The sequence below is a fragment of the Mangifera indica genome, chromosome 3 (assembly GCF_011075055.1).
Source record: "Mangifera indica cultivar Alphonso chromosome 3, CATAS_Mindica_2.1, whole genome shotgun sequence".
NCBI lineage: Eukaryota > Viridiplantae > Streptophyta > Magnoliopsida > Sapindales > Anacardiaceae > Mangifera > Mangifera indica.
This window is the reverse complement of record NC_058139.1, coordinates 12942376-12958428: the sequence shown is the minus strand read 5'-3', so window position 1 is coordinate 12958428 and position 16053 is coordinate 12942376. Positions and strand designations below refer to the sequence as shown.

Genomic DNA, 16053 nt, shown 5'->3' with positions numbered 1-16053 from the left:
TCACACCACAACTCATTATATCAATTAAGGAGATTGTTGCCGCATTATTATTTTTTTGCTTTATCAGCGAGATCGCCCTGCTTATCTCTGAGACATTGTTCAAATTAAATCTTTGTCTGTAAAAAAACACAACTTCAAATAGGTAATTGCCTGAATACCACCCAAATCTTTTTGAGATTTAGAAAACTATGTTGGCTTGTTTTAAGGCAAGTTGAATTATAGAATAATTGGCCCATTATTCACTATTATATAATAATTGGCCTGTCAGTTAAAACATCAATTATGGTAGTTAGTTTGAGTATATTATAATTATTTATTTTATTACCAAAGAAAATGACTACCCTACCAACATTACAAATTCTCCATTTTTTTTAAATCTTTTCAAATGATTTAATTCCTGAATTCTGGTAAGATTTGACTGATATTAATTCAAGAAATGCCCTTATTTAAAAAAAAAAAAAACTCCAACCAAACAGTTAGAACACAAACCATTAAGTATCAGTAATACTACTTTGATGTAGAAGTGCACATTGACAAAAGCTTATAAACAAGAAATATATATGTGTGTGTGTGTGTGTGTGTGTGTGTTTATAAATCTTTCATTTTTCAAACACTTTTAGGCCTCAGCTCAAGTCCTTCAATAATCAGCCCATGCTTACTGCTGAAGCCATCAAAATCAAACAGACTATACACAACACCTAAATTTTCTCCATGCTTTTTGAGGAATTCACCCATCTCAATCTCCATCCATCCATCTCCTCGATCTTCAGATGGCTTCGGTGCACCCGCCTGAGCATCGAGCAACACCTTACTTCTTTCCTCCTCCTCCATTCCGTCAACATGGAAACACAACTCCACAGGTCTTGTGTCAAATCCATATCTGGAGTCAGCAAATTTGTACACAAGATAAGCTGCATAGGTGGTTTCAGGGGACAAATATTTGGTCTCTATCTTTCCCCTCACTTCGAACCAACAAGCAGGCTTTAGTTCAGCCGCTTCAGGAAACCTGCAAATAAAGTGATACGACATTAGAATTATTTAATTAGAAAAAATAGGGAGGCAAAAAAGGCTTTGAATTTTAAGGAAGATACCTGGATTCTGGTAGAGATGGCCATGCCCAATAGGATTTACTTCCCCATGTAACAGAAATCCCTGCTCTTGCCCCAATCATGCAACATGTTTTTCCACTCTCTTTCTCTAGTGCAAAGCTCTGCATTAAAGAATCACAACTTTAATTATACATTAGAATTTGAAAATATAAAAGGTGCTGAAAATAGAGATATGAATTGGTTTATTTATAGAAAAATATTTTGCCTACCACATTGCCGCTGTTGATGAAGATGGGTTTATTTGCAAGATGAAAGTAAAGATCCTTCCTGGAGGAGCAAGTACTAAGCAGAGACGAGGAGGCCGAATTCGAAATGATTTCCTCGTAATCTGAGGGCAGAAACCCTCCCAGACGGCATCAGAATCAGCAGCGGATTTGAAGAAAGGAGACACTACTGATAATCTGCAGGCATCTCTGGGAGATGTAAGGGAGATGATTTGGGATAAGCACTCTTCAGGAAGAACAACACTCATGTCCATTTTGATTATTTCTTGTTACGTATGAAATTGAACAAGACTTAGATTAGTGAAGGAAGCCACCAACAAGACCGTATTATATATGAGAAGTCTTTTAAGTTTCACAAATAATGGAAATGTATAAACAATAATGCGATAAGGTCTGAAAAATATTTTATAAAATTGCTGCTCTGAAACTTCCTATCAGATGAAACATGATAAGAGAGAATTATTTGGATTTTCATAATGTATATTATTATTTTAAAAATTTTTAATTAAAAAATTAAGACTTCATCAACTCTATCACATTAACAAATAAAAGTTTAAAAAGAGACTCAACATAGTCCTAACTAAAATATAGCCTAAAATATGAAGACGTAAGACTTCCTTTGATATTGATTTTTATTTCCTTCTTTTGTTTTATTTTATTGTTCTGAATAGATAGATCATCAATATTGCTTAATAATTTATACATTATTTAATGTTGATATAGACTAACAGGTTGTCACCAATAACATTGGCTAATTCGATTTAAATACTAAACCGTTTATTTTAAATTTATAACTATTAAATTAATATAAAAGAATTAGATAGAATTAAATTAACTAAAAATTAAATCTTACCACCGACATTAAGGCCTGAAAATTTGAAACGATTAAAAAGAAAAACTAAAAAAATGCTGATTTTATGGTTCTTTATTTTACAAAACTTAAAGAAATTTTCAATAACTACCAAGTATAAGACTTTGTTAACTTTATAATTTGCATAGTCCATTGATTGTTTATAGCATGAAAATTTATTTAAGCATGATAATCGTGTTCTAAAATATGCCGTGTTCTAATCGGCAGCTCAAAAGTCAAATTTTGCAAATGTATTTGGGAAATTAAAATTCTGTCAGCTTTCAGTCGGTTTAGATTAAGACTTCGTGACTTTAATTCAGAATCAGCAAGAGTGTAATAAATTTATATAACTTCCTATTTAACTCAGAAAAAAACAGCCAGCTGTTGAATATTTGTAAGAATTCTGACTTAAAAATTGTAAAATACTAGTAAACTATTGATAGCAACTTCAATTCTCTAGAAGTAGATAATTGTCTCCCACTATTCGTATTCGAGCATGAATCGTGACGGTGTCTACAGAACATTCCATGAATTGTCAACGCAAACAAAAATTATAGTAGAATGATTAATTAATCCCAAAACTCTTGATGAATAAACTCTTGTCTTCTCCTAATCTAATCCCGTATAGTAGAATGGTTAATTAATTCTTAAAGTTGTAAGTTAAAATCCAAAAGAGTAGATAACTAATTAACAATAAAATTTTGTATCATCATGTTATTAAAACTTTAAAATTTATGCACAAAACATGATTGAATCATACATAATTATTGTTTTACCGAGATATTAATACTTTTCAATTTGGTTTCGTCCTTTTAATTGTTTGATTCCTTGTAGAAGAGGTATCGTCCCTACCTTTACAGTAACACGTCCTCGGGAAAATTCACCATTTCCACCTTTGGTATTCTGGGAATTGCTCAATTGTTCATCTCTGAAATTTATACACAGGAAATAAAAATGATTACCCTAAATATCAAGGGTTTAAGTGAAACTATCCTTTTTTTTTGGACTTAAGAAAAATACTTTATTTACCTGAAATGACAGAAATACTCTCATATAAAAATCAAAAAAAAAAAATTAAATTCTCACCCAAAATTTTTCACGCTCAATTTTGCACAAAACCAAATCCCATGGGTCTCCCACGACAATAGATTTTTCAAATTTTGGATAGAATTTTTTATTTTTTTTACAACAAAAATGACGAAAAATATGAGTAAATCGTCTTTTTATCTTGTTTGAATAATTTTTATGTTTAAATTTGATAGATTTAGAGTAAGATTTTATGCGTTTTTAGTTTAAGATTTTTGGATTTGAAAAATTGATTTTATGGTTTGATTCTTGGTTGTTTTTTATGAATTAGTTTAGGGAAATTGTGTTTAAGTGTATAATCGTTTTTGTTAAAATGGTGGTCAGAAACTGCGATTTTAATCAAAAAATTGATCGATTTTGAAGTCAGTATCTCACCCTTAGGGATATTTCTCAAACCTAGGGAATCCTGGGTTTGAGAAATGATGACACAGGGAAAGGCGGGCAAATGTGAGTTTCTAAATAGTAGTTACACCAAGGGAGATATAGGGGAAGTCGGGGGAGGGGGGAAATTGCAAGTTTTGAAATAGTGTCCCTCGAAAGAGCATGGGGGAACCAGGAGGGAGGGGGGAAATATTAATTTTTTAAACAGTTATACCTGTGGGAATCCTCCAAGGGAGAAATTGCGACTTTTTAAACATTTTGGACATATGGAAGAGAGAGAAATTTATAAGGGGGAAATTGATAATTTATAAACAATTAGGATCCGTGAGAGCATGAGGAAAAGTTATGTGGGGAAATCACATTTCTCTAAACATTTAGTACTTGTTGAAGATTTAGAAAATGTTAAGGGGGCAAACTAATAATTTGTCTAACTATAGGGTTTTTTTTTTAACGCATAGTTATCAAATTTTAATTTTGTTTTTCATATTCTAAAATTTTTTTATGTATAGCTTTCGAATTTTATGTCCGTTTTTCGATTTTTATGATTCATAGGGTTTTTAATGTATAGTTTTCGAATTTCAAATCAACTTTTTGATATTTATCATTCCAAGATAATTGGATGTGTAGCTTTCGAATATCTAGTCTATTTTTAGAGGTTTGTCAGTTTACATTTTTTTTTTCGGTTGTTTTTTAATTTTAAGTCCATTTTTTGATTTTTTTATTCTATAATTTTTGGACGTATTGTTTTCAAATTTTAGATCGACCTTTTTATTTTTGTCATTTTAGGGTTTTTCAATTTATACTTTTCGAATTTCGAGTCTGTTTTTCTATTTTTATTATTTTAGAGTTTTTTGACGTATAGTTTTCAAATTTCAAATTTCAAATCAATTTTTTGATATTTCTCATATTTGGGTTTTTTGATATATAGTTTTCAAATTTGAGATTAATTTTTCAGTTTTTGTGTTTCTAGGATAATTAGAGTTGCAGTTTTCGAATTTTTGATCCATTTTTTTTATATTTGTAATTTTAGGGTTTTTGACTTGTAGTTTTTAAATTTCAGGCCCATTATTCAATGTTTGACATTCTGTTCTTTTTGGACATGTTGTTTTCGAATTTCAGATTAGTTTTTTTCTTTTTTTTATTTTACAGTTTTTCGATGTGTATTATTTGAATTTCATGTCCATTTTTCTATTTTTGTTATTTTAAGTCTTTTGATATTTGTCATACTTGGGTTTTTTAACATGTAATTTTTAAATTTCAGATCAAATTCGATTGTAGCTTTCAAATTTATGATCCATTTTCGATGTTTGTCATTTTAGATTTTTTCGATGCGTACGTTTTGAATTTCATATCCATTTTTCAATGTTGGTCATTTTAAAGTTTTTTGACGTGTAGTTTTCAAATTTTAGTTTTTCGATTTTTGTCATTCTAAGATATTTCAACATGTAATTTTCGAATTTCAAATTGGATTTTTAGTTTTTTCCATTTTAGGGTATCTCAATTTTTTGTTTTCAAAATTCATCTAAGTTTTTGTTTTTTGATATTTCAACATGTAAATTTTTTGTTTTTTTCCATTTTTGAATTTCTAAGGCCCTTTTTTTTATATTTGTCATTTTAAGGTTTTTAGATGTGTAGTTTTCAAATTTTAATTCAGTTTTTTGGTTTTTATTTTTTGAAGGTATTTTGACATGTAATTTTTGAATTTCCAATCAATTTTCAGTTTTTGTCTGCCTAAGTTATTTCAACGTTTAGTTTTCTAATTTCAGATAGGTTTTTTAATATTTGTCATTTTAAGGTTTTTTGAAGTGTAGTTTTCAAAGTTTTTTCAATTTTTTATTTTTGTCATTCTAAGGTATTTCAATATGTAATTTTTGAATTTAATATTGATTTTTTTATTTTTGTCATTTTAAGGTATTTCAACATTTAGTTTTCGATATTCAAGTCTATTTTTTTTTTATTTTTGTCACTTTCAAGTATTTCGACATATAATTTTCAAATTTTCGATCGATTTTTGGTTTTTGTTATTCTAGAGTATTTTAACATGTAGTTTTTGAATTTCAAGTCCCTTTTTTGATATTTATCATTTTAATGTTTTTGGATGTGTTGTTTTCAAAATTTTATTCAAGTTTTCAATTTTTTCAATTCTAGGATATTTTGACATGTAATTTTCAAATTTTTGATCGATTTTTCAGTTTTTGTCATTTTAGGATATTTTAACGTGTAGTTTTTAAATTTTATATCTGTTTTTTGATATTTGTCATTTTAATCTCTGTTTTTATATCTATTTAATTATAAAGTTATTATAAACTTTAAATTTTATTTTGTAGGATATTTCTCATAAAAGAAAATGAGATGATAGCGAATTAAGAATCGTAGATAAGGCATAACACTTTTCAGCAAAGGTTACATGTCATGTCCAACGAATAGTAATATCAAAGATTAAATCTACATTGACACCAGAGCAACTGCGGTATTTGAAGAGGACATGCTTTGGGCATCTCCTTTGATTACTGAAAACTGAGTTCAATAGACTGTTGGTGTACTCATTTTTGTTACGATAGTTATATCAGGGGTTTAGCAGAGATAAGTTTTTCTTCAAGATTAATAGGGTTGACGTGAGATTCAGTCTATTCAAGTTTGCACTTATGATCGGTCTACCATTTAATCCGATCACTGCACTTTCATCATATATTCCATACAGATCTAGAGATAGGATTCAGGATACCTATTTTTTGGGATGTCAAAAGATGCAATATCATGATTTAGAGCATGTTTTCTTGACTAGGCTATGAGGGATAACAATATCGATACTGTCAAAATGGCATTGTTATATTGTTTGCATATGATGTTACTGGGGAATGATCGATGAAAAAAGGTATCTATAAAGTATCTCCAGACGGTTGATCACTTAAATGAATTTAATTCCTACCCATAGGGTGTTCCAGTGTGAAAAATGATATTTAAGTCGATGTCCCAGGTGAATGATTGGATATGCTTAAGCCAAATGTCTAACATGCATAAATATGACATCTATGGATTCCCCCTTGCATTCCAGGTTAGTGTATATTTGTTGATTATATATATAAATTGGTAAGTAAAAAAATTATTAATTGAATTTAACCATTAATGTTTACATTACAATATTGGATATATGAGACAATTAACACCTGTAAAATTAGGTGGACTTGGTTGTTGTTGATGTGTCTCCATAGATGTTAAAGTGGCATACCCGAGATGTTTCCAAATAGAGTCATGTGGGAACTATATTCACTGGTGATAAGGTATGTAATTGTTAATTGATTAATGCCAATAAGATTAATTATATATTTAAATGAGTATGATGATGTTAATTTCCCACTCCAACTGTCACTGATTGAGGAGGCTATACCATGTTATGCTGACATTATTACGTACACGAGTATGTTGGATCCCTAGTCCTCCTCATCCTTTTTGGTGCCCTCCTCAGTAGGAGTTAAAGCATCTCTAGTGATGCCACTTGTTGACATATAGACTACTAGTCCTAAGACATTTGGCAATGTTCAGACCCTTGTTGTGGAACATACTACATGTCATATTGTTGAGACCACTCATCTTTATAGGGTTTAGGACCCCGCTACCAAGTACCCCATGAACGAGTGTCCACTAACTGCATCACCCATTAGGACAATATGATATTAGGTATTTCATTGATGCTTTCTTTAAGCTTTGTTTAAAACCAATACCACGTTTCATGATCTTCCTTTTACCGATATCTAAAGCAATTAGGCAGATTTGGTTATTATCATCAAAGGACACCACAAGAAATAAATATCTCAAATATCAACCTTTAAGGAAAACAGTGTTAATGAAAATAATAGGTCGAAGAAATTGTTTAAATATACAGACAAAACATCCCTAAAATCTTAAATAATTTTGCCACCCATAATAGGATCTTCAAGTTGGAGACTATTTATATCATTGTTAACATTTGTCAGCTTGAGTGGATGCATGGGTGCCATTTTGATTGGTTCCTAAGTGAATTGATAGGTTCTATATACATTGTAAGATAGTAATCAATGGTGAAGAAAAGATGAACCCATACATACACATTTGTGAGCCTCATATGTCTTGCAACATCAATAACATGCTTGCATAGAATATTTTAAAGTTGAAACTTCTTGCAAGTATAAGCCATTTCATGAAAGTCTATAATGCCCATGTATCCACCATTACTCATAACTTGATATCGAACATTTGTAATTGGATGAACCTCTATGCACACAACCTTCAACACATGGCGGTTAAGCTTCTCCTTTGTCTATGGTGTAACATAATTGAGGCATTCATCTACAATTTGAAAAAGCGTTAGCATATCTGTTAACAAGCATAAATGATGTGAATCTTGACGATTTGACACAAGACCCAATGTTTAAGAAGATATTTTTCCCAATATTGAATTAGTTTTGTCACTGAAATGAACATTGACCCGAATCGATATGGAATCGAACAAACCTTGGTATCATAATGGTGAATGCCACAAGATGAACCTTGATAAGTTCAAAGATTGGTAATGTAATAGTATGCAAAGTCAACTAAAAAGATCATTTCATGATAAAAAAAAATAAGGTTTATAGTACAATGTCAACTTAACCCTAAAACTACCTATGACCCAATAGACTTCCAAACTTTTCAAGCCCATTACCTAATTAACTACCCAAAACACTAATTAAATTAAAAGGAAATAGGTCAATTGGCTCAATAAAGCCTAGCTCGGTCACAAAAGAGATCAAAATTCATAAAACCCAAAAATTCTAAATTTGGTAAACAAAAATTGTCTAATACACACTAAAATAGCCTTCATTTAGGCCTACAAATTAGATGTAACCAGCAATCAATTTTTTGTTATAGAGCTCAAAACGAGCTTCGTATTGATATATTACAGGCCCTGTAACTTCTCCTAGATCAAAAGTTATGGTCGTTCAAAGTCTGTCTGCCTATTGGATTAGATTTCGTCATAAGCTTAGGCCTGAATCAGAGTGACCTCTCTGTTGGCTCCTTCAAGCATTTAGTCTCCCTTGAGTGAGCTAGTTTTAGTCTCTAACCCTTCCACGAGTCCTCTCATGCCCTATTGCACCTCCTTAGCTCAGCTCCTCGTAATTGGCTAGATCATAATGTATGGCAGATCTCCTTGATGGCTCGATGCTTCCACGATGCCTTCATCAATAAGGGCAAAAAGTCATTCTCAAATAGATAATTAGTATCAACTTCATATATGCTTGCATGGTTTCTTCTTTCATAAACCCATTATTGTAATATGCCCCAAATGAACTTGATGGGCATCTTGACGGGTAAACCCCGTGCATCTCTAACAAGGGTATTGAAAAAATCTGTAATGTTAGTTGTCATATTGTTATACTGGTGCCCTAGAAAACATGTCTTGCGCTATTGATGAAACCCCACCTCATGTAGGTAAGCCCCAACTTGAAGACCCACTATATCAATAGATCGCATCATAGCCTTAAAATTTGTCTTTGTATATGAGTTTACGACATTCCATTATAAACACACAACCTACGAGTTTATAAATAATATGAGCACTTCGTTAATAAAATTTATAAAATGTTAAAAGGTATAAAAATTTAATAAATGTATAAGCACATTACCTGTGAGTTGCATTTGTACTTTAATTGCATGTGACAAAGAAGATGATGGCAACAACACCCATGATGTAGATCTAGAAAGACTTCAACCATTGCAGATTATATAACATAATATTGATATAAGATTATTGTCAACTCAGGTATTTTATTGATGCATTCTTTAAGCTTTGTTAGAAACCAATGCCACATTTCATGATCTTCATTTTTACCGACACCGAAAGTAATTAGGTAAATTTGGTTATTACCATCAAGAGCCACTACAAGAAATAAATATCCTAAATATTGAGTTTTAAGGAAAGCAGTGTCAATACACATATAAGACATTTCACTGAAGTTCACAATGCCCCTGTATCCACCAAAACCAACAACCTAATACCGAGTTGATGTAATTGGTCGAACCTTCAAGCGTGCAGACTTTGACAGACGACGGCTGATCTTTTCCTTCATCCAAAGGGTGACAAAGTTAGAGCATTCATTTGTAATTTCAAATATATCAGCAACACATTTGTTAATAACAAACATAAGGGAAAAAGTACATGATCAAATACATAGTTATTAACAATTGGGTACGTACTTGCATGGCTTCTCTTCTCGTAAAACCATCGCTGCATGGTACCAGGAATGAACTCGACAAACATCATGATAAGTAGACCCTGTGCATGTGTGGCAAAGGTGTTAAATGACTCCACAATATTAGTTGTTATGATGTTTTATCGATGCCCCGAAAAGTGTGCTCTGCTTCAGTGCTCAAATCTAACCTCATATAGATAAGCCCCAGTTTGATGGTTCATCACATCAAGAGATTGCATCATAGCCTCAAATTCTGCTTTTGTGTATGATTTTGCGGTTTTCTAATATGCACCTGCAACCTGCAAGGTGGTAAATAATATGAGAATTTATGATCAAAATGTATAAAAAGTTAAACAGAATAAAATTTTAATACTTGTTTAAACATGTTACCTTTGAGTCTCATTTGTACTTTGTCTGCATGTTACATAGAAGGTGATAACAACAACATCAATGGTGGACACCTAGAAAGACTTCAGCCATTGCAAAGTATATAATATGATATCGATTTGAGATTATTGCCAACTCAAAAAGGTCATAGATGCATTCTTTAATCATCCTGAGAAACCAACACCATGTGTCATGATCTTCTTTTTTACCAACACCAAAACCAATAGGGTATATCTGGTTATTACCATCAAGACCCACCATAAGGAATAAATGACCTAGATATCAACCTTTAAGGAAAGCAGCGTCAATGCAAATAACAGACCAGAGATATTCTCTAAATGCAGGAACGGAACATCCTAATGCCATGAAAAAATACTTAAATTGATGGTCATCGTTCGTTTCAATAGCAATAATAATTCCCGAATTAGTATGTTGTAGATTGTAGCAATAATTTAGTAAGAGCATAAATGATTCCTCCAGTAAGCCCCTCAATGAATTTAAAAGCTAGTTTCTTACATGTCAAGCCTGTGAATATGAAATGTCAATTTTATACCGATCGGCGATATCCACAATAATTTCTTTAGGCTGATAAATTCGATTAATCAACACAAACTTTGACCTCATTAATTGACTTAAAGCTCAGGCCCTAGCTTGTCTATGATATGACATTATTTGATCAACTGAACATGTGTGGGTTGGATTCATTTGGTTGATTTGAAACACTTCACCGACTTTAGATTTGGTTGCATGTATATACCACTGACAATTTTCAGTCTTGGATTTAATATCCCATCGCCCCCTGTCGGACTTTTTGACCTGGAATTAAAATCCTTTCAGCAAGGTAAATTGTTTCACAACATCTTTCAATTGTACTTTATTATGGAAAATATCACCAAGCTTTACACCATTCTCCTCTCGGATCGATCTTATACCACCTGATGATGTTGATGGCTATAGAGGAAAATCAGGAAGCCAGCTAAACGGATCAGTAGGGACGTTGTTAAAAAATAGCCCAGAATAATTTCCACCACCTGAAATAGGATCTTCAAGTTGTAAATTGTTTATACCCTCGGTAACAGGTGGCATATACTTGGGGCTCTACCTCTTCAAAACAAATATTAGGCATACATTTCCATGAAAGTCACCCCAATCGAAAACTCTATCTTTCTCTCTATGAGCCCATGAGTTTGCAATATACAATGGGTCATTACTGAAATCAATCAAGTTTTCCAAATCATTTTTTTTTTTCACTCCACTAATTTCTTCTTTATCTTCTTCTTCTTCCTCATGTCCTTCAATTGGGGTACATGTAACAAAAACAAGAATACATTCCTATAAGTATTAAGACATATCAATAAGACCTTGAACATCTTCATCATTTTGGATCTGTACAGGGTAGTCGAGCTCAATTTTTCTTGGCTTCATTGATAGTTAAAAGTAGTTTTTCATTAGATCAAGACTGCAAGACTCCTTCAAAAGTTGAATAAATCCCTCAAATGTTGTTCTATAAGAAGTTTTAATCAATTGTTTGGATCCTCCAATATATTTCATTGTGTTATCATCACTTTGAATCTATTTCCCTTGGTAACGAACCGATGCATGACCATCTATTTTGATTATCATGCCTACAATGACAAATTTTTTGAAAAAAATTAATCATTTATGACAAAAATCTGTAATAACTATTTAAAACAGTCTTACAATGATTGATATCAAAATACCTCTCATATTTTTCTAATATTTCATTTAACCCCTATAATTATTTAACATTTTATTTAACACCCTTATATGTTATCTTGTATCAAAATACATCTATTTATTCTTAACATTCCATTTAAAACGTTTTTACAATGTTTATTATCAAAATACCCCCTATATTATTCTAATATTTCATTTAACCCCATATAATTATCTAATATTTTATTTAACACCCTTGTATGTTATCTTGTATCAAAGTGAATCTATCTATTCTTAACATTTAATTTAAAACATTCTTACAATATTTAGTATTAAAATACCCTCATATTTTTCTAATATTTTTTTAACCCCCTATAATTATCTAACATTTTATTTAACAATTTTATATGTTATTTTATATCAAAATGTATCTATCTATTCTTAACATTTCATTTCAAATGTTCTTACAATATTTAATATCAAAATAGCCCTATATTTTTATAATATTTCATTTAGCCCCCATACATATCTAATATTTTATTTAATACCCTTGTATGTTCCCTTGTATCAAAATACATCTATTTATTCTTAACATGTTATTTAAATCCTTCTTATATTATATAATATCAAAATACCCCATATTTTTTCCAATATTTCATTTGACCCCCTATAATTATCTAACCTTTCATCTAACACCCTTTTATGTTGTCTTGTATCAAAATACATCTATCTATTCTTAACCTATTATTTAAATCCTTCATATATTATGTAATATCAAAATACCCCATATTTTTTTAATATTTCATTTTACCCCCTATAACTACCTAACATTTTATTTAACATCCTTGTATGTTGTCTCATATCAAAATGCATATATTTATTCCTAACATTTCATTTATAATCCTCTTCAATGTTTAATATCAAAATACCCCTCATATTTTTATAGCATTTCATTTGACCCCCATAATTATCTAACACTTCATTTAACACTCTTGTATGTTGTCTTGTATCAAAATATACCTATCTATTCTTAACATGTTATTTAAATCCTTTATATATTTTGTAATATCAAAATGCCCTCCATATTTTTTTAACATTTTTTTAACCCCTATATTATTATATAATATTCAAATACCCCCTTTATATGACATACAAACTAGATTTAATAAATAAAATTAAGTTTTGAGTTAAGATTCATATAAATACCTTTTTTCACGATCTAACTTTTTTTGATTTGAATTCAGAAATACGAATTTTTTCCTTTCGAACGAACCCGTACTAATTGATATTGAGTAAAAATAAGAGTGAGAGTGAATGTTTGAGTGATATGAGAAGTGTGTGTGATAAGAGTGAGTAAGAGGGTTTATATAGATATGGTGAAGGGTAATTTTGATATTTTAAAAAAAGTTTAGGGCATTTTTGCTTAGGAATAGGATAAATGGGCATTTTTGCTTAAGAATAGAAAAAATTGGTATTTTTGCTTAATAGAGGGGTAAAATGGGTATTTATTATAATTTCCCTTTTTTCTAATATCCGGAACATGTAAAACATATATTATGATAAGCTTCTTTCCAGAAGTAATTGTAGTACCATTGTTCCTTCGCCAATGACTTTTGCATACCATTATTTCCCATTAGCACTTTCTCATCAACATCTTCATAATTCTTGAACAAAATCTTGTCATAGTAAACAAGTATAGTTTCTTCAAAATCATACCACTAACCAACATACTTATTTGTTTTTGTCATCCGAAGTATAGATGTAATGACAATCAACTTATTATTAGGCCCTTGTTTAAATATATTAGCCCTGTTGGTGTTATCATTTTCAGTTTTTTTTTTTTTTTAATCTACATTCCATTTTGAAAATGTCGTTCTTCCCAGAGAAATAACAAAACTTGTTCTTCTTAAATTGCATGGAAGAGGTTCCTATATCATAATGTTTTGTCTTTTTTCCGTCATATCCTTTATTTTTGCCTAGTATTAGTTTCTATACTATTAACCTTGTTTAAACCATAATCCATATTGAACTTATTTTCACGAATTTGAGTATCATCCTCAATTCGTATGTACTTAAGGAGTTGATCAATAGTTAGATCTTTTAAAGTGTGTAATAATTTCTTTCTATAATCATTCCAAGTTAAAGGCAACTTTGGAATAATTACAAAAACTTGAGATGATTCCAAAATTTCCACCTTCAAATCTTTAAGTTTAGAAACTAATACTTGCAATTCATCAACTTGATTAATGATGGATTTATTATTTACCATTGTAATTGCTAAATATTTCATGCAAGTGAAACAATCAGCACCTTGTTTCTCTGTTGAATATTTCTCCTCTAGAGCACACATATATCTCAAGGAGACTCAATGGAGTGAAATAGATCATATAGGTGATTTGAAAGATGATTTATTATGTGTCCCCGAGACCTCACATCATCATCAACTACTCTCTGTTTATGAGTAGCCTTTATTTCATCATAATCTTTTCTAGACTTAGTTATGGTCATGACGACTATTCCAAATATAAAACACTGCCAACTCAGTCTAAATAAACTTCATTTTATCATTCCAACACAAAAAGTTGAACCATCAAATCTCTCCAATTTGTAGATGTCTTGATTGATTAACTTTGAATCCATAGCGGTGAAATATCACTGCAAGATTATTAGAAACTTAACAGGGGTTGTTGGAGAAACTAGAAAGAATTGATTAGGCTTTACGGTGTGTAAACACTTTCCTCAAAGTGATATTTGCTCCTTATTTGTATTTTGGGGATATTACAAATTCACTTCAAAGATGCAACAAAGTTCTAAAAATATGCAATCTGAAGATTTCTTCGGTCATTTGATGTTATGCTTAAAGAAATTAGACATGGAACGCCTATTCCATGACTAGAACATCTGTTTCATATGATTGAAGTCAAGAACGAGCTTGTTCCATCAACTTGTTCTAAACTATGTAGCACAAAAACAGAAACGGAGAAATGTGAAAACGCGAAAACGGAAACGTATAAACGTATTTTTTAAAAAATATAGGAAACGGAAATATGGGGAAACTTATAAATATAAAAAATATAAGGGTTTTTTTTTATAAATATCAAATTTTTTATAACAAAAACATATAAACTTATATAATATAAAAATAAATAATAAAAAAAAGTAAAAAGAAAAAATACTATAAAATATAATCATAAAATCTATTATAAATTGTTCTTGAGCAAACATATGTAGATATTTAAGAAAAAGGAACAATACACATCAATTTATAAAATATGTTAGGTAGGAGATAAGTAACATATCGAAAAGTGGAGAGGAGATGAATTCAATATGAGATTTAAAGACATTTCTAGTTTGAAAATACAAAAAATGTGTGTTCAATCAATTTTATTATTTTTCTTTTAAAAGAAACGCGTTTCAAAAATTTCAAAATGACCCGAAACATTTTCTACAAGTTTCAGAGAGTTTCGAAAATGGAAACATTTCCGAAACCTGGAAACGCACCCCATTGTGAGTTTCTGTGCTCTTTTGGTTCTAAATGTCTCAAGTCATTTTATATAATAGCCGTCCGTTCAAAGATTAAAGGAAATTTGGAACAGTTGTTAACCTTGGAACGCCCCTTTTTTTAACTTGGAATGCTTCTTCCTAGTCCAATTATCTAGTGTCATCTCATCCATATTTAATACTTTTTATTCTTATTTTAAAGTGGATTTTGGTTTTTGGAAGTTCGGGAAGTCATTTATATGAGGAAAGGGATCAATATAAAGACAAAGGCCAAATTTTTTTTTCACCGAAGACAACCAATGGAGTTTACACTGTGTTCAAGTTTCCAGAGTTTAGAGATGGGCTTCCAAAAGGACCTGTGCAGTTAAGTTTCTTTTGGAAGGAAGAGGCAAGGAAAAGAATAGCGTGTTCTTAGACCCATCTCAAGGCAGAGGAAATGGTGGATGAAGATTGAAATAGATAAGTTCTTTTATGAAAATGGACTTGAGTGAAAGGTAAAAAGTGGTGTGTCTTTTATTTCTCGGGATTCGGTGATAATGGCGCCTAATAGAAGAAATTGAGCATGCCCCTAAAAATGGTCGCGCTTATACACACATTTTGTGATAAATCAAGGTGGCAAACGGGTGGGT

General features: G+C 30.8%; 1 pseudogene; it reads right to left on the bottom strand.

Annotated features, from left to right (window-relative positions):
* Nucleotides 1-474: 474 nt before the first annotated feature.
* Nucleotides 475-1717, bottom strand: LOC123212458 (annotated as a pseudogene).
* Nucleotides 1718-16053: the final 14336 nt, after the last annotated feature.